The sequence below is a fragment of the Lonchura striata genome, chromosome 2 (assembly GCF_050655825.1).
Source record: "Lonchura striata isolate lonStrDom1 chromosome 2, ASM5065582v1, whole genome shotgun sequence".
NCBI classification, from domain to species: domain Eukaryota; kingdom Metazoa; phylum Chordata; class Aves; order Passeriformes; family Estrildidae; genus Lonchura; species Lonchura striata.
The window spans coordinates 10188033-10208718 of record NC_140704.1 but is presented as its reverse complement, the minus strand read 5'-3'; the positions used below and the strand labels follow the sequence as shown (position 1 = coordinate 10208718).

The window sequence follows — 20686 nt, the reverse complement described above, 5'->3', positions numbered from 1 at the left end:
CCTGAGCAGAGTAAAATGGGGAACTGCTAAGGGAAAACCACTGATATGAGAGAAGATGTAAACTATCCTAAGGGCCAGATTTTCAAAGATGGATGAAAACAGATATGATGTCCATACGTGATGAGATTTTCAGAACCAACATTTATTCAAAGTCCTGCTAACATCAATTGCAGCTAATTAGTGCTGCCTTTGCAGACAACTGCAACTTTAATCACTCCGATCATTGAAAATCTAACCCCAAGTAAACAAACTAAAATAACACTGTTAAATGTTGTTTTTATGACTATTGTCAAAAACGTCTTTAGACAGAAATGTGACTTTTAAACTGCAGTTTAGCAATCCATAAATGTTAATGAGATCATGTGCTGTTTTGTCTTGTGATAATTTTTTCCTATTAAAATCTTGTTCTTTTTTTAACCTAATAAGCACATCACTAGTCTAAGCACGTTCACTGTTCAAAGTTTAAGTTTACAGCTAAAATAAAGAGAGGTTGCTTACCAATAACCAGAATTCTCTGAGACATGAATTCTTCAAGACATGAATTCTTCGTGTATATTCCAACTACTGGGCTACATATATGTTCTTTCATTTAAGACTAGTCTTTTATCTTTGCAATGAATAAGTATATAAGGTACTGACTGTGCCACTTTTGGTTTCCTCCCAACCATAGAAAGAAAACTCAGACAAATTTTAAAAACTCTGAAAGAGAACAAAGTAATCAAAATAGAAACTGTTTATGTGAATGAAACATATTTTTTAAAATTTGCCTATTGGTAAATCAACTCTCTATTTTGAGGGCACTATTATAGTTCATCAGTGACTTCAACAGCTACACCTGGCCACTAAGCACCCGAGGGCATGACAGCGTCAGAGTCTTTTACAGAAACCATTCTAAGAGCACATGGTGAAACTCTGATGGAGCTACAGATAGCTTCACCTCCAGTACCTCACTATTTCTTAGCAACATTTTGTGCTCTGGAGAAGTGCTCTATAGTGACAGTGGGAGATTCATCTTAGCAGTCTGATAGCAAATTCTGACAGTCTCCAACTGACTTTGACAGTCTGTGTGGAAATGGATGAACTGTTAAACACCCCAGAAAACACACAATGAATAGCCTGAAGCATTTAAATGTGAGAATACAGAAGCAGACAACCCATGACATAAAAGTATAAAATAACAAATTCTGCTTTAGAGGCAAAACACCAGCAATAAAATTTTGAGTTTAAAGAAAACCTGCTGATTAAAAAGTAAAATTCTACCATGATTTGAGACAGAAAATGAAGAATGTTATTCATAAGAACATATGCATCTCCTGCAAAAGCCTCTGAGGAAGTGGCCTTGATGAAAACAGAAGTGGTAAACACCAAGCCTAAGACCTTAATGAGGCTAAGTGAGAATTCAAACTCTTTTACCCTTAAGCAGATATTCCACAACAGCTTTAATAAATGATACAGAAGGAGGGAAAAAAAAAAAGGTAAGAAGCCACATGGATCTTATTCCTATAATGTGCAGCATGTAGGTGCTGGATGGCTTTCCTTGTTGAAGTATTCCTGATTTTTTTTCATAGGAAAAAGTCCACAGATGACAGAAAACTCCAACTGGACAGACACTAAAGTGGGTAAGATACCTGTCTGTCTCAGAGCACTGACAGATGGAGCTTCAGCCCTTTCACTTACACACAACAGGCTGGCTGTTGTCACAAGGGCTTGTGATGGCATTTTTACTGAGTCTGATACAGAAGAAATAGGTAAAATTATTTCAGCTGGGTTACACAGAAAAATTATTTCCAAAAACAAGACCAAGCCTTTGAACAGACAAAAATTAAAAGAACAGCAGTTTTCAGAAGCCCATTCATTGTGATAATTTTTTCTGTTGCAGAAGTACATAGTACATTATTTACCAGAAATGAAGTTATGTAAAAAAAACTACTAGCAATAAGAAACACCACTGTTAATATGTAAATTCAATTCAATATCTTCAAAATATTTTTTCCCATTTCTAGAAAACCAAAGAAACCCCAAACCTTTTTTTGTGAACAATCTATTTGAGTTGGGTATGATTTCACTCATAAGTACTAGTCAAAAGCATTTTTCTTGAAATAATTTTCAAAATGAAAACTGTTTTTCCATCTACTTCTAATATCTTTGTCTAATGAGGTACATATGCACTGTGGATGAAGCATCTCTAAACAGACAAGTTATTTTTGGAAGAACACTGCGACAGTTCTTGTAAATATTAGACTGCTATGGTTATGCAGTATGGTCTAATACTGGATTATTTTAATCTCCTCTGGAAATCCATTCCAGGTTAATATTGACTATTATTATCAATCAGTTGATAGAGCAAGCTTGCAGCTTTGAAGTTCATATTTCTGCAAAATAACTCTTCACAACAGGATGTGGCTTGTGTTCTTTTTCACCTACTTCTTACTCTATACTAACAAATAGCAAGTGCTTCCTACTGTAATTTAAGCAGGATTCTGAGAGACTGAGTGGTAAATTATAAAATGTGCCTTTGTATGTAGAAGAAACATTTCCGTGCCAGCAGATGATTGCCATGTGCAGATCTGTGATTGCCTGTCCTTTTGACATCACCACATAAATTGGCTCCCACTCCCTTGTTGACACACATGTAAAATCCATGCCTGATAACCTTGTAAAAATATACACAGTTTAACTGCAATACAAACAAGCATTATTTCCCTACCAGTGAATTATATCCATTCCTGCTGCACAATATATCATATGTTTAACAGTGTACACTACTCAGCAACTTAAGCTATTTCATAAACTCTGAAAACCTACCTCTTCTGTGAATGCTATTACTGAATATGCCACTTCATATTTTTTCTGTACTGTATCATGCCACACTATACTTATTCATGCACAAATACCAAATGTAATTTGGAGCAGGGATTTTCCTAACTTATTTATCCTGCGCTGTTATTTTATAAGTTTCCAAGTACACATGCATTACTATTTAAATAAACAACAGTAACAAAATCCAGATGAAATTTTACAGAAATGTAGGTACTCAGAATGTAATTAGCCAAACTGGAATTCAGCCAGGGCAACATCACTATTCTCATGGAAAACACCAACAGATCATACAAATTACTTGGATGGGTCAAAATTGTAAGTACGTAAATAATACACTTTAAATGAAATTCCCAAATATGATACACCATCATCTATCACCTTCTGATTATCTAGCTGTCAGAAGTGCCAGAGGCTCATTAGCAAACACCTTCTCAAAGCTATGTCCACTGCAGCCTGCTGTAGCTTGAGACGCAGGAGGCGAAGGTCATCATTTAAATTCAGGACAAAGCGACTGTAAATCCACGCTTCTGCCTGATCTGGGGTTCCTGCCACAGCTCTCCACCCGCTCTGGCAGCTCACTTAATTTCATTAATTCAGTGGAACTCAGAAGAAATGTTGGAAACCGAGGCTGTAATTTCAAGCTGACAAGAGTTTTTTTTGTTTCTTAAATTTAGCAACATACATGTGAAAAGGTTCGATACCCACTGCAATATTGAGCTCCATGTATTGTTTGATAATCATCTGGTCACCACACCCACCAGAGCAGGCTGAGCTCAAGGGATGCTTGTTTGCCCTCCTGCCAGGACTTCAGCCTCCTTTAACACCCTGTCCTTTGACAGTTCCTAAACTGCAATTCAGCCACCCAAACCAGCTTTTAAAAAGCATCTTCAGCTCTTCAAAACCTGAAAATATGTTGCATTAACAGTGACACTTTGCTTTTATTGTCACTGAATTCTCATTTTCCTTTGACATGGTGCTGATTTCAGCACCTTTCTTTCTTTAAGATCACCCAGTTGCCTGCCATGACTGAATTCCCTATTTACTGGTAAAGAAATACACAGTGAGGACACAGCACATTCCTCCGAGTTTGCAGCCCTTTCAATGTTCTTACAAACAAAAGAGAGGAAAAGTATCAGATCCCTATAAAAAGTGTCTCACTGAGGTCTCACTCAGCAGCGGGATGGCACTTGTTAAACCTTAGTCAAATTCCTCCTCTACTGTTGAACTCCTCATGTTCACATATATCATGACATTATTTCAAAAAAGGAATGACATCCCAGAATGCCCAGATGAAAGTATAACAAGAAGTTCTACTAAAATTGTAATAAACTAACATAATAAAGCAGAGGAGCTCTTGGAAGCCAAGGAGTGAAACCAATAAAAAATTCACTAATTAACACCAAATAAGATGAACAACTGACCCTTTCCTCTGTTTAGAGTCTCTCTGCTGAAGCTACAGGGAGATACTTAACATGATCATAACTTCTCATTTGGTGAAGCTTTCAGTGTAGATTAGGAAAGTACAAGGAAAGAGGCCAAGGATCCAGACAGAAACAGATGGAATTGGCATGTCTGCATTCTGAGCCTCCATGGAACAAGAGGGAAATACAGTTCTCATCTTCATATGAAACATGACTTTCTCGTTCCACCTGCACTCAGACAGACAACAGTACCTCACAAGAGCATGAACTTCTCTTTTCATTTCTGCAGGGAAATAACTGAAAAGCACATGGGTGACCCTTTAAAAATTGATGGTGCCAAGTGCATCACTGCTAAAGAATTTACCATCCCTCTCTGTACAAGATACTTGCCTATTACATACCAAGAGGAGATTTATTTGATTGTGAGTAGCTTCCTCTCAGAAAATACAGGACACTTAAAGGCACACAACATTTTCCTTTGCTTTTCACTGCCACCTTTTAGCTGCTGCTACACTTATTTCCCTTTTTATGTATTTAGACTATTGGGTTTCTATAGCTGCAGCATTTAAGTATAAGGTGTTAAGTTCTCTAGTTGATGTTGACATAAAACAGAAATTTCTCCCACTTTCTTTCACATGATTATACTTACAGATTAATCAATTTTCAGAGAATTATTTAAATTCAGAAAGTTATTTGGGGTTATAATTTTAAAATGTGGCTTTCATTTTCATAGCTCACAAACTATGCCTGTTATGAAAATATTTCATACAAGCTGCTGCCTAATTAGATGACTTAATGTTACAAAACTCTATTTAAAAGAACTGCCAAAGAATATCAAAATCAGATTTTTTCCTTTGTTTGCTATGATGTGCTTTTTTCTACTTATGTACAGAACAAAAAAGAGTTGACTGTTAAGACCCTGAACTAACATTGTGTTTTACTTTATAATATTCATCAGTTAACTGGGGTGTTCATAGTTTGTTTTTGTTTTTGTTTTTTTTCAAAAAAAAAAAGTGACATATAGAAGGCAATAACCCAAAGTGTATTACTGAACACTTTAACAGTGTCCAATAGGTAGATGGCCTAGCTGCACAGTGATTAAATGATTTAACTGCTAGATCAATGAATGCAGCATGAATTAAAATGGCTGCAAGCTTTTCCAGGCATAAGATGAGACCTAAAAAAAAAAAGGTACCTTACTTTTTATTTCACATTTCAAAGAAAATGTAACCATTTGTATCAAAAAGAAAAAAAATACATGTTTTTCTGACAGAAATAACACGGGTTTTTTTCTAATATATAGTGACTAATCCATAGATTTTAATTGTCAAAGATCTGACTACATTTTGCCATTCTCATACTGAATAACCTCACTCAAGGAAAAAAAAGCAGTCTTTGCTCAGGAAACATAATGGTGTTAGGATCTGGTCCAAAGTGAACTGTTATCTCACGCGTGAAGATAATGAATGTTAATTTAAAATAATGTTCTTTCAACTCCAGGGTTTTTTTCATACAATCAATCAGGCCTGAATGTGTGTGTGCGCACGCTCTCTCTCACATGCACTCTCTCTGTCACTCACCCATAAACACTTCATTTTATATTCTCATTCCCAGAGATTCAGGAAAAAAATTTCTGCAGGTATAAACTAATATTGCTCCACTAAAGTCAACAGAGCTGCACCAAATGACATTAGTAAAGTCAGTGGTCCTGTCTCCTGTGACAAGGGTGCACCTCAACTTCCACTTAATGTGCATCTCACAGCAAACTCTTCCTTTCTCCTTTTCATATGTGCATTTCCCAGCTCTTACTGGTACTAAGCAGACAGCCAATACAGCCTTTCACTAACTCACTCCTGCAGGTCTCTTATCTCCATCAAATTCCTCAGAGAAGCAGGCGTAACATGGCTCTTTCCTGCAACCTTGGAAGAAGCTCTTGGAAAATGAGCAAAGAGAAAGAGCACTGCAGTGAGAGGCTGCAAGGCATGTGGAAAGGACAGAACAGGCTTGACCTAAAAAGCAGTAGGTTTCAACATTACAGCTAAAATCTGCAGTTATTACAGGAAAGAGAAATTAAAACACTCAAAAAATGGAACAAATAAAACTTCTCCATGTGTAAAAACAGGAGCCATTATCTAAATTACTATTGTTTGGAATAATATGGAAAACAAATATTTTGTAGCTTTCTACCCCAGAAAATTGTCTCACTTTTGACACTTTTTAGGAGACATTTGATGGCTTGAAGCAAGACCCTGGATTACATGACACATTAGTTTGATCAAGAAAGGCAGTTCTCCTGGAAGAAGAGCCAAGTGGAAATTTGGACAACATTTCTTCTCACTGGCCCAGGAAATACTGCAACTGCTTATCCACTAACTTGGCAGAGCAAACCATGTTCAGCTCCTCACTCCTTGGTGCACCTACACTCCAAGAATCTGCGCCACCACACAGCTTTAGCTGATATTTATTGGTATTTCCTGTGCCTGTGTGATGAACAAAAGTCCTTCCATTTTATTGAAAGCTCCATGTTTTCAGGAATTAGTGGTACAACATAGGCTAATACTTGATTGACTGAAAAATGGGTTATTTTTATGCTACTTTTTAAAACTATTGAGAAAAATAATATCAGCATTCCCACAAGCATGAATTGAAAAAAACAAAACAAAACAAAACCAATAAAACTGGCTCCTGGAGATGATTGACTCTTAATCTGTATTTCCTCAAAGGTGCAAGTTCAATAACAAGAGGAAATTTCATGTCTGGAACCAGAGAGAAGTGAGGAGTATGCTTCCAATTAGGAGATTTACAAAGAAGCCTTCTGGGAGCCAGCAGAGTAGAAAGTGTGCAGGAAAAGGAAGAGTCTCTTTTTTTACAACAAATATTTCCTGTAAGTCTCTTTATTTCATGTCAGTGTAAGCAGAAGATGAACACAAAGCTAAAAAACTGAAAGATACAATTAGAGAGTGGGAGTGTCCATGTTTCTCACTTTCCAACACTGTCAGTCTGAAACACTCCCAGGTATGCATCAGCACTCTCCTTCAAAAAGTTAAACAAAACAAAACATTTTCTTTTAACAGGTAAAAAAACAACCAACCTACCAAACAATATTTTAATATGGCAGCTTTCAAACAGCCTGATATTCCATTCTAGTCAGACTGCTAAGAGATAAGACACTCTGAGTTATCTGTTAGCAAAATGTACATCCCTTCTCACTGTTCCTCATATTTTACTATCACCAAGAGGTTCTAAGAAAGCTATTTTTGTTTGGGAAAAAAATTAAAATTTTCTACTTTTTTTTTTTTTAATATAAGAGCCAATGCCAAATTATTCAGTGTGCCATATTGTATTCAAATGTCAAGCTTGCATGTAATGACACTGAAGCTTCCCAAGATAAGTCCATGCCGGCAGTTCTTAAGAATGTCCTAAATTCTCAAATATACTTATGTGAAGCTAAAAATGGTGTCAGTCTGGTTCCTGGGAAAAACAATAATAACAATTCTTTGCTTTTTATAAAAAATAAAGTTTCCTGCAATTTTGAATGTTTAACAAAGAAGGAATAGAAGCACAAGGCAAGGAGAACATTACGAGGAGAACATTACCCATTCTAAACAATTAGTTGCGTGGAACAAAAAGGATTGTCAAGATTTGCCTACTGTTTGCAGGTAAATGATAAAAACAGGATAAATCAAGATAAATTTCAGAATTCAGGTTTTTAATTTATGTTCTATGATAAAAAAAGATTAATTACTTAACCTGCTTGCTCATTCACAATTTCCATAATTTTGAAATGATGTTAAAATACACAGATCCCTGACATACCTGTTTTCTACCTTTCCTGATGTAAGAGAAAACCTTTCTTCTCATAATGGTATTGGCTTTTCCAGTAGCAAATTCTTCTTTCACTGCTTTTTTAATCTATAATTAAGGTTTTCCATAACACATAGGATTTAAGATATACACAAAATGGCAGAAATCACTAACAGAAAAATATTATCCACATTTTCTCTGTTCTTTTTCTAAGCACTGTAAACGCCTTCAAAGACTAATGTACATGTAGGAAAAGTGCCTTAACTTCAATGGAAACAAACATTAATGTAAAATTAATGTAAAATTTAACATGTTAAAAAAAAATCTAAATCATGCTATTGATATTGAAAAGGCATAAAAAAGCCCATTTAACACTGCTATGTAACTCCATAGAAGAATCAAAAATACACATTACATAAAATTATATCAGCACAACTAATTTTGACTGTGTTCTTCCTTGAATATTGAAGCTATACATAAGGTTTTAATTTTTACAAGTATTTTGTGGATCTAAACTTGTTCATCAGTACGCTCCAAGGCCTATGCATTTTCATGCCTGTGGGAAACAAGTGCTTATATGATCAAGGTCTCCATCATTATATTAATATTAATCTACGGGTAACAATGAATTTTCTGCAGTGAATATCAATTTTCATCAGTGAACAATCAGTGACTGTGTGGCCTGCGATTACTTTTTATGAAATAGCAATTCTTTTGTTTTGATTTTGTACAATTTTGAACCTGGATCCTAGTAATTGCTTGGGGGAAGGAGATTATGCATAAACTCCAGGTTCAAGCTTGTCTCTGAAGTCAGTGACAGCTCATAAGACACTGATCACAAAATTAACAACCGACCAGAAGGAAAACTGGAGAAACCCTGCTCCATTCTGAGGCAGAATTTCTACTCTAATTTGTGCATGTGAATGCACACACTGCAGTGTTATGCAAGGCACACACTCTGTCCTCTTTGGAAGTTTTCTTTTATTAGCAATGACACCAAGAAAATAGTAATAAAGCACAAGCAGCCAGTGCAAATTTGGCTGGTGCTTGGTTTCTGGCTTGAGAAGCATCTGTAATTGCAAGCAGGTATCTGTAGAGTGAGATGCTCTCTTACTGAATGCATAAATGTTGTGTGAGACTTAAGAGAAAATGATAGCATTGCTAAGAAAGATAAAGCTCTCTGATCAGTCCCTCAGATCTTAAAGATTTGTGGGGCAATAAACATATCTTACATACTTTTAATTTCTTTTTCACTGCAGACTATTTCTAGCTACTTTGGGATTCTGCTAATCATTTTCTCTCAACTCCATTTTGTTTCACTTCATCGCTTTTCCAGAAGGTTCAAATAAAACCTAAGGTTGACAGACAAGAATCGCTCTGCTAAAATTAGTGAACTAAGTGCCACGTCCCATGAGTCACAGCACGCAACTCCCATCCAGCTCTCTTTAAAAGACCAGATAACAATGCCATGCCCTAAGTGCATGGGATCAAAGCACAAATACCCACTTGCCAAAACACTACACCTACTAGCAGAGTCCTACACTCTGTAACCAAAACATTGTTAAGTCAGCTGCATTAAATCAATAGTATCCTATTATAGATAAAAAATTAATTAAGACAGTGAGCCCAGTTCTTTGCATGCAAAAAATACAACTTCCACAAAAACGGTGAATGGGATATTACTGCTATTTTTGTTGACATGTTTAAACTAATTTTTTAATGAGTAAGTGGATTTTAGTATTTTAAATTTCAATGTGTGTGGTGTTAAAATTATTTATTAAAAATTAGTTTTATATGATAGTATAACTGAGAGTTGTATGAAGATTTATAATCATGAATTCACAGTGTTTTAATCTGCAATTATTTAATCCTGGAATTTAAAACTAAGTGAAAAGGTACATGCAAAGACATCCTAATTGTTAGTAAGTACACTAATAAACCATATTTTACTTATATTTTCAATACATTTCTAATTTTGAAATTACAAATACTACTTTTTATCAAGAACATACTTTAAACTCAAACTACATTTCTCTGTATTTTCATAACAGACACCTTTTGCATTTTAGTGAACTATAAAATGAGATATTGGAAGAAGATCAAAACCAGTCTTTTTGTAGACAAATCTCTCAATAGCTACACTTTGGATTTATCTACATGGTACAGCTACAGGATCAGGCTCTGATGGGATATTACCAAAGCTGGCTAAAATTAGACACCATGAGCCTTAACTTGGGTTCATGGACATGTCAGTATGTATCGCCACTGTGCCTGCTGTAGCCTGCCCACAGGACTAAAAGATCCTGGCCATTTCAGGGACAAAAAAAAAGAGAGAAGAAATAAATATGAATGAAATCTTACTAAAATGCTAAGTTTACCCCCTCCCCCTTTTTTCCCCCCATATAATCAGATATTCACAGCATGATAAAAATAAATCAAAATACAGAATTCAGGCTTTCACAATTTACTTGATGGCAGAGATTGGTTTAAAGACATGATAAAATTATGTTTAAATACTACAACTGAAAATATGGTGAAAAAAATGGGCTCAATCCAGCCCTGGTGCTTCTGGGAGCTGCATGTGGAGAGGCCTTGGAAACCAGACAAGCCCATGTGCCACAGGAGTTCACCTGTGCAGGCATGAGGCCACAGTGTTTATTGTACTGTACACAGACACCCTGGTGCCCACTGGTTACCTCCACTATACCCAGAAATTAAGGAGTTTGTGGAAGTTTCCACATTTATTTTGTATTTCATATGCTCTCAGTAATAACAAATAAATAAATTCCTGAAAAATTGAGTAATTACGTCATCTTATAAACTACCTACTTTGCAGGCTGTACTCTCGTGACTGGAAGATTAAACCTTAGAACAATAACCTAATTATGAGCTAAATTTACATTCAACTGATGAAAAATGATCCAGAACCTGACAAGAATAATCTTTGTTCACAATGTTTAGCACAAGCAACACTGACAGCCTAAAATGTATGAGCTATATAAAAGATGACATATGCTGCTGCACTGCCCAGCTACCAAGGGCACCATGCTCCAGGTACTACACAGATAATGTGGGAGCATTCACCACATCCTGAGACTGAACAAACCCAACAAAAACCAAGGCACAAAACCCTCTGCAGATAAAGAACATGATCCTACATTACCTCCTAAACAATCAGCGCAAGAAGGATGGCTAAACAAAGTCCTATTATATGGAAGGAAAACCACAGCAATTAATAAAATCAGTGGTCAGGATTTTTAACTAATTTATATATTTGCTAGATAAATATGAGAAAAATAATTGCTCCAACAATTCTGACCTAGCTTTTGAAAAAATCTCCAAACTCTGCTTTGTTCAGGAAAGTACAATCTTGTGTGCATTTTGTCAGTAATTTTAAACAATTCCACATTTTACAAACCAAGTTAATCACTGAAGTGAGGCACATATACATTGCACAGATTAATTTTCTTTATAGTTCCAGTTAGCATTTGTGACAACCTGCATTATGGGTAAAAGACATCTTTTACTGACATTTATGTGAATCTGGATCTAGCTAAAAAGTCATTTAAGAAGCAAATAAAATTCCTGAAGACATCTTCATCATAACCTTGTCCATTTTTCAGAACTTTTAGCCTGGACTGATTCACACTGCCTAAAGTCTTCACACACTTCCAGAGATAAATGTTCTTAAAGACTGTGGAAGGCAGTTACTACGAAAATTAGTTCCATGTATGTCCAAAATTTGTGAACTTTAGCTGACTGAAATTGGGTATTCAATTTCAAAACATTTCTCCTAATTCTAAAATTCTCCCTCATTCTCAAACTGTGTGAAATGAAACATTTGCTAGCTAACTAGATAATGCAGGCATCTACGGAGATGTTTAGATGCCTAAATTTGAGAACACATTGTCAATGTTATCTTTTATCTACTTCCTTTTGAGGTATTTTATTCTAACCCAGTGACTGCAGATGGCACAGTTCAGTGGTCCCCAAGCTGTGGTGCACTGGTAGAAATGCACAACAGTCTAGATGGAGCCTGAGCCACTTCAAGGTGAGTTTGAGGCCAGATTCATGGTCCATCTGCTCAGGGAGACCACATCACTAACAGCATAGTTTTATTTACGTGCAGGCAGAAATACCAAGCACACTTCACAGCCTTTCACCATCTCACTTGCTTTTGAGATGAACTTAGGCCAAAAACACAACCCAGGCTCTTCTGCTGCAGAAGCCTCAGGTCATACTGAACAGTCCCTTCTCCTCTCTGCTCCAAGGCAGGGGAATCCCAGGACACTTGAACAGCAGACGCCCACAGAATTCTTATTGCCTGCAAACAGTAAGGACACACAGCACAGAGACTTCTACACTACTACCTTATGTGCACAGCAATTCCACTAATGCAACTCTTGTCACTCTAATAGTGCTCATTTTTTCCCTGAAAAGTTATGAAGCATTGCTCTGCCTCACTACAGAAGGACTACGTGAAACTATTAAGAACTATTTTGGTTTCTGGTGAAGAAACTCAATTTGGTTTTTTACATTTATATTTAATAGCTGCCAAGTGTTTGCTTAGATTTAAAAACCAAAACAAACAACAACTTCAGAGATTAACTACCCATTATATTTTTGCTACAAAGCTTCAGATTGTTGAAGAGTATCTTCAAGCACATCACCAAAGTTTTAAGACGCCCCCCTGCCAACATTCACAGGCTCACAACTCCCCTGACAAAGTTGACTTCAACACAAGACAATTTCTGTCACATTATCCAGTTCATGAGGTGGAGAGGAAGCATAGTTTTTCTCAGTCACACCTTTTCTACTGAACCTGATACTAAGTATTAGTTGCAGAGACCACCATCTATAGCACAATCAACAGAGCCATCAACACAGTCACTTTTTTACTTTTTTCCCCACTCACTAAAGCCAAACTCACCATCAGCAAGAGAAATGCTTTCTGTTGAACTACTTACCCCATGAAGTATTCCCTTCCCTCCCTTCCCCATGCAACTATCTGGTCAAAGAAGAGACGGTTTGTTTAGGCATGGAAAAGCTGGCATTTTAAGGCCATAAATCCACAGAGGGAATTAATTAATGCCATAAATCCCATAAAAGTGAAAATTATTTTGTGGGCACTTCCACTTTTATATAAAACATTAGTCAGCAAACAGTCGACCTCCCTAACGACTTTCAAGAGTGGTTGATAATTAAAAAAAAAACCCAAAAAGTAAAAGGAGAGATTCCAGGTCCTTCATACTGAAGGATGAGGAACTCGAAAAACCCTAAGGAGTGCAACCTGAACCACAAACTGGCATTTCCTCCCCCATTTTCCCCCTCCTCACACCTGCCTCAGCATTCACCCCTAAAGAATTAAACTATTTCATACAAAAGCAAGAGAAATGAAAGAATATCAGCATTAAGTAGGACAAGAAAGTATTTCCACTCTTTTTCTTTTCTACTGCAATGAGATCTTCTTAAAACTACAATGAACAGAATTATTCCAACAATACAGAGACCATGCCAGATGATTCCAGGTTAAATTATAAAACCAAACAGCATCAAATTAAAGTTCTTTCACTCCTTTATCTCTTCTCAAACCACCCCATCTCTAGCCTCTGTAAAGCTCACAGAAGACCAAAAGAAAATTCCCAAAGCCTGCTGGTTTCCGGATAAGCCCCAAAAGACACACGAAGTTTCCCAAACCTTAACATCAGCATTTCATAGGGGGGCTGTTGTCTGGAACATACGGAAGGTCAGGAAAGCGCACGGAAGCTCCCCATGATCCTTACCACGGGCACTCCCACAACTACACTTCCATCCTTTCCCGAAAAAAAGGAGCCAGGCCTCTGAGCAGCCCCTAGGGAGGGGATGAAGGCGAACACTCCACAGAGTGCACCGAGGGCAGTTATCTGCAGACAGGCTTCGGGGGTGCACACACACAAAGATGCCCAGAAGCAAACAAAAGCGAGCCCGCCGCCAGTTCGCACTGCCCGACCCGCCGAGTCCGGCACAGCCCCGGGAGGGCCCTTCCCGGCGCTGCCCCGGAGGCCGCGGGGAGCCGGGTGGGGGAGAGCGGAGAAATCGCCCCTTTACCCCCCAGGCCCTGCCGCAGGGCACTCGGGAGAGGCGAGGAAGCCCCCGGGGCTGTGCCGGCGGCCAAGGCGATGCCGTGCCCCGCTGCCCCGCTGGACGGTGAGGCCGTCCCGGCCGCGGGAGTGGCACCGCCCGCAGCCGCCGGCGGAGGAGGGCTGGGGCTCCGAGTTCGCCCTCTCGCCGTCCCCTCCCCTGCCCCCCGCGGGCACGGCAGCCATGGCCCCTCGCCCGGCCTGCGGGGGCCCCGCCGTCTCTCTCCTGTGGAGCCTCGGCGCTGTCGAGCAGCTGCCATTACTCGGGCCAAGACCCGTCCTCCAAGCAGGCATCCCCCTCCCCAGCGAGGAAATGCGGCGGCGGCGGGGGTGTGTGAGCGAAAGGAGAGCGGGGGACAGTGGGGAGCAAAGCGGTGGCCCCGCGTGCGGGAGAGAGAGCGGGGCCGGCGAGTGCCGGGGCTGAGGCCGGGCTGCACCACACCCTGCCCGGCCTCGCCTCTCACGCGAGGCCCCGGCTCCCCCGCGCCCTGCAGGCCCGCGCGGAGCGCTGGAAGCGGCGATTCTCCCCGGAGCGCCCCTCTCCCCACCCCACCTCCTCCCGCCCCGGCCCCGGGGCTGGCTGCAACTCGGCACGGGGGCGCGGGGGACCCGCCGCCGCCTCCCAGCCGAAATTCGACCGGGGAAGGTGTGGGGACAAAAATAATCGCCGTTAATAATCACACGCGCTCCGCCGCCGTCCCCTTCTCCTCCTCGGTTTCCAAGCGGGCTGCCAGATAATCCTGCCCACTCCGAAAAATGAAATAATAATAATAATAATAAAATCCCGCCTTCCATCTCCCCCCCGCAGCCCCACAGATTTTATTATTAAGTATAATTGCTCCCCCTCCTCATACGGCACCCCGCGGGGAAGGATTGCCCCCTCCCCTGGTGCCCAGCCCTTCCCCTGTCCCCTCTCCCCCATCTCCTTGGAACAGTGTGTACATGATTTTGTAGTTTTTTTAAGGCGCCATGTTTATAATCCTCCATCATATTAAAAAAAAAAAAAAAATCTACCCAGCATGAGACACGGCGTCTCTCGCACCCCAAAGCCAGGGAGGCAGACACAGAAATATCCACGGGGCTGTAAATTCACCCCCCCTCCCGCACACACCCCTCCTCCCCAGACTTAAAAGTCTCTCTCACCTTGTGCTGCTGGCGCTGCTTCTGCTGCTGCAGGGGGGGAGAAGTTAAGCCAGGGGAAACTTTTCAATCCCTTCCCCAGGCCGCTGCTGCCTCCTCCTTCCACATATTTTTCCCCTCAGAGTTTTATTGTGTCTGAATTTTCTCTCTCTCTCTCCTCTTCTGTCTGTCCACAGTTCAGGTTTCTGGGGTAAACAGGGTTTAGGATGGTGCTAGGGATATTTGGGAGAAGGAGAACTCTAGTGGTCTCTGCTGGAGTTGCTGTTTGTTTCTTTTATTATTTTTTTTTAATAATACATTTGAAGCGGATCTTTAACTATTTATTATGTATGTATTTTGTCACACTCTTAGGTCTGGACCCTCTCTTGTTGCAGAGCGAAAATACGGTGCTTATCCAGCCTTGATACATGAAAATTCCTCCTATCATGAAGTCCAACTTGAAGAAATGACAGATAATGTTTTTGAAAATAGATACTCACCTTGAGCAACAGAAACTAAAACACAGAGAATCAACGGCCTGTCTCAGAATTGTTAGTATGTCGTGAGCTGTAGATCACAGAAGCACAGAATAATTTAAATTGGAAAAGACCTTTATGATCACTGAGCCCAACTGTTAGCCATACTTGCACTGCAGGGTAAGGAAATACATATTAATACAAAATACATAACTTTATAGGAACACACACACAAACATATATATATATATATATGTAAGTAGCAAGGAAACATACATTTTATATTTTTAAATGAACTGTGAGATAAATATTAATAAATGTCTATGGAAATATATTCTAAAGTTTCTGAAATTCTTCAGGAATTATTAAATGGGTAAGTAGCACTTCACAATTAATTAACTTGACTAGAATTTTACTTTTATTAAAATATACTGCAAGCTTAGTTCTGTAAACATTTATGCATGCAAAAAAAAATTAGTCATATGAGTAGTCATTAATATTACTGAAATAGTAGAAGGAAATAGTAGTGCTAATGTTGAAAAAGAAGCATCCATTGTGCCTGGTCAGTCAAAGATTAAACAGTTTGCACACTGAACAGTGGAAGTTTTTCCAGCGTGTCCAGTAAATAAGATTTCTAGTAGTGCCTAAAACCAGTTTCTTTGAGACTGCTGCATCAGGACATTACATCCACTTCAAAAGTAAAATGAAAATAATGGTTAGTTGCACAGCTGTGATAAAGTCTTACTTCTACTATGCATTTAAATATGAAAGAATGTTTTACATTCTCTAAAATAAATAGATATGAAAGAAAGTGCTGCTAATCTGCTCTCAAAGAGTGCTTGAGGCATTGGGCAGATACCCAATAGTACTATAATTTATTAACTGCATTATATTGCTTGAATTAATAAAAAAGCAAATGAAATTTACAAGCAATATTTTAAGTAAAAAGGGATTTACCATCAATATAATTATAAAAAGATTACTTTATGGTAAGCATGTATTTGTGATGTTTGGCTGTGATTTTGTTAAGGCATGTAATTTTCAAAAAAAGTTTGATAGAAATACAAGCCAAGTTTCCATGGGATAGTACTGGCTTGCCTGTCCTAGCTTTCTTTGAAACCTTCTCTGTTCAGATTGCATCTGAGCTATATTTATACACAGGGGGGAAAAGAAGAATTTGGGGTCATTACAGTTTCTGCTGTTTCTACCATGCAGTCAAGCCAACAGTTCTGCTCAAGCTGACATGGTTAAGGCACACTGATTTTTGCATCCAGAATCAGAGGACAAACATAGCTAGCAGTCACATAACCATTTTTAATTCTTCACCCCAAAAAGCCAGACGTCCCAAACAACCTGGGTTGGCTGGGGGGGATTTGCCACACCTCCAAAACAAAGCTCCAAAGCCAGTCTCAGCTTCTCTAGTGAAAGATTTATTGCTCTGCTGCAGTGCCTTCTCCTTACCTATGTAAATATTTATTTAAGGCAGAAGTTCAGCTATCTTCAGGATAAAGAGGTTTTAGCCTTTTATCTCTCACAGGACCCATGGAGAGCTGTCAAATAAATACTTAGGCCACAGTTTCACCAGCATGAAAGCACATGGAGGGCAGAAGCCTTATGGCTTGCCTACCGTACAGGTTTTTACCTGGAGTCTACCTCTTGCCAACAATCTCCCGTACTTAACATATTTATAAAGGCTAGTCTGGACCATCTCCAAATATTTGTTTCAGGATACAAATATTTGATTTTAGAAAGAACAAGGTATCCTAAAGCAAACATGATAGGGAGTGTCTGCAACCACAGCCACGTTACCTTCTCTGAGCTGGGGGGCAGTAAATTAAGTCAAGGGTAGAAAGACAGACATGGATCTTATAAATGGGTGGTTTTGGGGTGTTTCGATATCCTCATTAGGCTCACCGAGTAGCTGTTCGCATTATATAGCCTTCAGGATGGATTTAAAGGAAGCATTTGTGTCTCGTTTTGACTTATTTGTATGTGCATTGCGAAGACTTTTAATGCTCGTCAGTGTAGAGCTTTGGCGCCCTGGGCCAGCCCGACCCCCGCAGCAGTTGGGTCTCTAACGAGCCCTGCGGCGGGTCCCTCCCGGCCATTCACTTTCGCTGGGAGCGGAGTCCGCGAGCGCCGAGCCCGGCAGACAATGGGAAGGAAATCCCCCCTCCCCCAGCCCCGGCCGCGGCGAGTTCCCTCATCGGCACGGGGAAATGTTTGTTCCAACAAAAAGCGGGCTCGGGGCCGTCCGCAGCCCCCCCTCCCTTCCCCGGGCGGGGGGCGGTGCGAGGCCGCGTTTCCTCCCGCCCGGCCGGCCGGGAAGGGCCCGGGCAGGGGCGGGCGGGAGCCGCGGCGCCGGGGCAGGAGCGGCGCCTCTCCGCCTGCAGGGGCTCGGCGGGGAAAGGATCTGCTGGTCCTAAAGGCTCGTGCTGAGGGTTCAAGACGCCTGCTTGCTTACGTGGTTGTGGGGAGAGAAAACGCACCACTGCGTCAGTGTTAGAAAGAAAACATGATAAAGTTACTTCCTTCCGAGTACAAAGTATTTGCCGTAGGAATACATCGGTCTGCAATTGTGCTGTGTGCATTTACCGGTGGTGCTGCTCCTCTGTGGAAACAGGCGGTTTGTAGGCACTGCTTCCCTTGGAAAGGGACTTGGAGAAGGGAGAAGAAACTGCATAAACAAGAAGCACAGAATTAGCATCTTCCAGACCAAGAATGTAATCTACTGCCATGAATCAAAGGAGATACCAGGCAGGTTAATGGGAAAGAAATCCTTTGCAGGTTGTAGGCACACAAACCATGACTTGGGAAATCCCTGAGCTGGCCACAGTTGGAGGCTGGGACATGAATACCCTCTGTCCTGACTCTTAGATGTTCCCCCAGGTATGTCCACTACGCTTTCCACGTGTGAGAAGACCAACACTGCCTCCATGTTCCTTTTAAATGCTACTCTTCCCATCCTCCTTTACAAAAGATCATTCTATTTTCAGTTCTACTACTGGAGAACACAATCCTCTGTGTACATGGCTTTTTATTCTTGCCACGATCTTCTGCCATTCTCTTGCTTCAGTGGTACAATGGTCAAACCTGTAGGTGAACAAGTACATAATTGCTGGTGGGTTCCAGGTATTGGGCTTGGTACCATGAAATTATCCATTGAATGCTGCCCTTAGGAGAGTAGAGAATGTTGTGTCCTCTCCATCACAGCACTTGTGCTAGGCTAATGAATGCACATCTCTGCCTTCTCCAGGACTTTTTACCATCTTTCTGGCTGAACCAAACCCACCCACTATAAGCTCAACTCTTTATCTGGCTTTGTAAGATAGCTGTCTTGCTGGTGGTGCCAACCCACTTCACTGTGTACTACACTCCTAGTTGCACTGAAACAAAAATTATTTGAATGCGTTTCCTGGGAGGCAGGTCTGCTATGTTGTGATCACAGAAGTATTAATGCAGAAAATTAGTGTAAATTTTTCATCAGAACAAAGTTTAGCAACACAGTTTTCTTTGCAGTAAAAATCTCAGCAAGGCATTTAATTTAGGAAGCTACGGGAAGTGAACAAAGACTTCATAACAGGCTCAGGAAATCCACGGAGCTGAAAACAGTTGGAGGATGGGAGAGTCTTAAGGAGAAGGTTATGTTCTTCCTTTTTTCCCTAAACATTGTAAAGAAAATACCAGGCTCAAGAGGGGGACACAGAGAAGAGAACCCCCAATGTCTGCTGCTCCATAAAGCTGTCTAAAATAGAGTTCAAGTCACCCAGAGATGCTGTCCTTGCAGATGACATGATGAGGATTGAAGCAGACCCTACAGCACCCAGGATCCTTCCTTCCATTTCAGCTTCCCTCTCCTTGCTATGTCCCTAGCCATGCACCATTGTCTGTGTGGTGCAGGCTACCCACAGTGCTCAGAGGAGCTTACACAGGCAGAATTTCTGAAGACATTCTGGGGTGTTTGTTGAAAACAGTGTATTGTGGGGAGGTGGAACTTTGATTTTTGGGTATAGCTGGTAATTAAAAAAAAAAACAAAACACTCAGAACTAAGTCTAGCAATGTAGATTAAGATACAAAAATGCACATTTTTTTTCTTCAATGTGTTCTCTCTTTACATTTTCATGCACAACTGGGAATAGAGGTTTATCCTAAAAAGTTTACCTGTGAGTAAACTGACATATGTTTATGACATATGACATGACATGTGTTTACACCAGCATTATGGTTCATGAAAAGTGTATGCCTGATTCAGCAGAGAGTCTGCCAAAGGAAACTTAGCTCCATATTTTCTAACTAATCCTAAACAACAGAGTGAGTTGCACCAGTTGCATACTTTGTGGAAAAAAAACCTTTAATGTCAGTTTCCAAGTGTACATCAAATTTATCTCACACAGGTCTGTATTGGTGTAATAGAGAAAATAATGTATATCTATGTAGAATAAATACTAAAAACTTATATTTGATTTTAGACTGAAATGACATCTACTGTTATTTTATGATGATTCTGTGACTGGAGAAACATCTTTTGCCAGAAAACCTGCTGGGACTATGAGGAAATAAGTAGTACCTCTTGTTATTAAATAACTACAGAACTAGAACTTTTATATGGATACATGATGAATGCCATAATTTTTGGGAAATAATATTTACGCTGCACATCATATTAAAAGCCAGCATAGAAAATAATAAGAAAAAAAATTCCTATGTTTAAAGTGGAGTCTATCATTCCAAGACAAGGGACATACATGAATAAGGGAGGTGCGTGCATTAGGAGCATGTAGAGATGTTCAAGTGCCTTTAAAAAAAGTTAGCTTGTGTCAAGCCAGGTTTAACCTGTTTTAGTCCAGCGCTGCCTTTTTGCTAATTAGGGGAGAAATACTCAGTCTCTGCCCTTTGTGTCAAAGCCTTCCATGTTCAAACTTGGCT

General features: G+C 39.9%; 1 protein-coding gene across 10 annotated transcripts in view; it reads right to left on the bottom strand.

Moving 5' to 3' along the window:
- The window catches only part of ZMYND11 (zinc finger MYND-type containing 11), a 103125-nt gene extending 87653 nt beyond the window's left edge, over positions 1-15472 (bottom strand). For 3 of the 10 annotated variants that reach the window (XM_021528793.4, XM_021528797.4, XM_021528798.4), the window contains exon 1: positions 15308-15472. The gene's annotated coding sequence lies outside the window, so the exon portion shown is untranslated. Of the gene's footprint in view, positions 1-13742; positions 14289-14717; positions 14739-14845; positions 14986-15307 lie in introns of those variants that run through there. The other 7 variants (XM_021528794.4, XM_085572967.1, XM_085572964.1 and 4 more) reach the window with 7 other exon arrangements.
- Positions 15473-20686: the final 5214 nt, after the last annotated feature.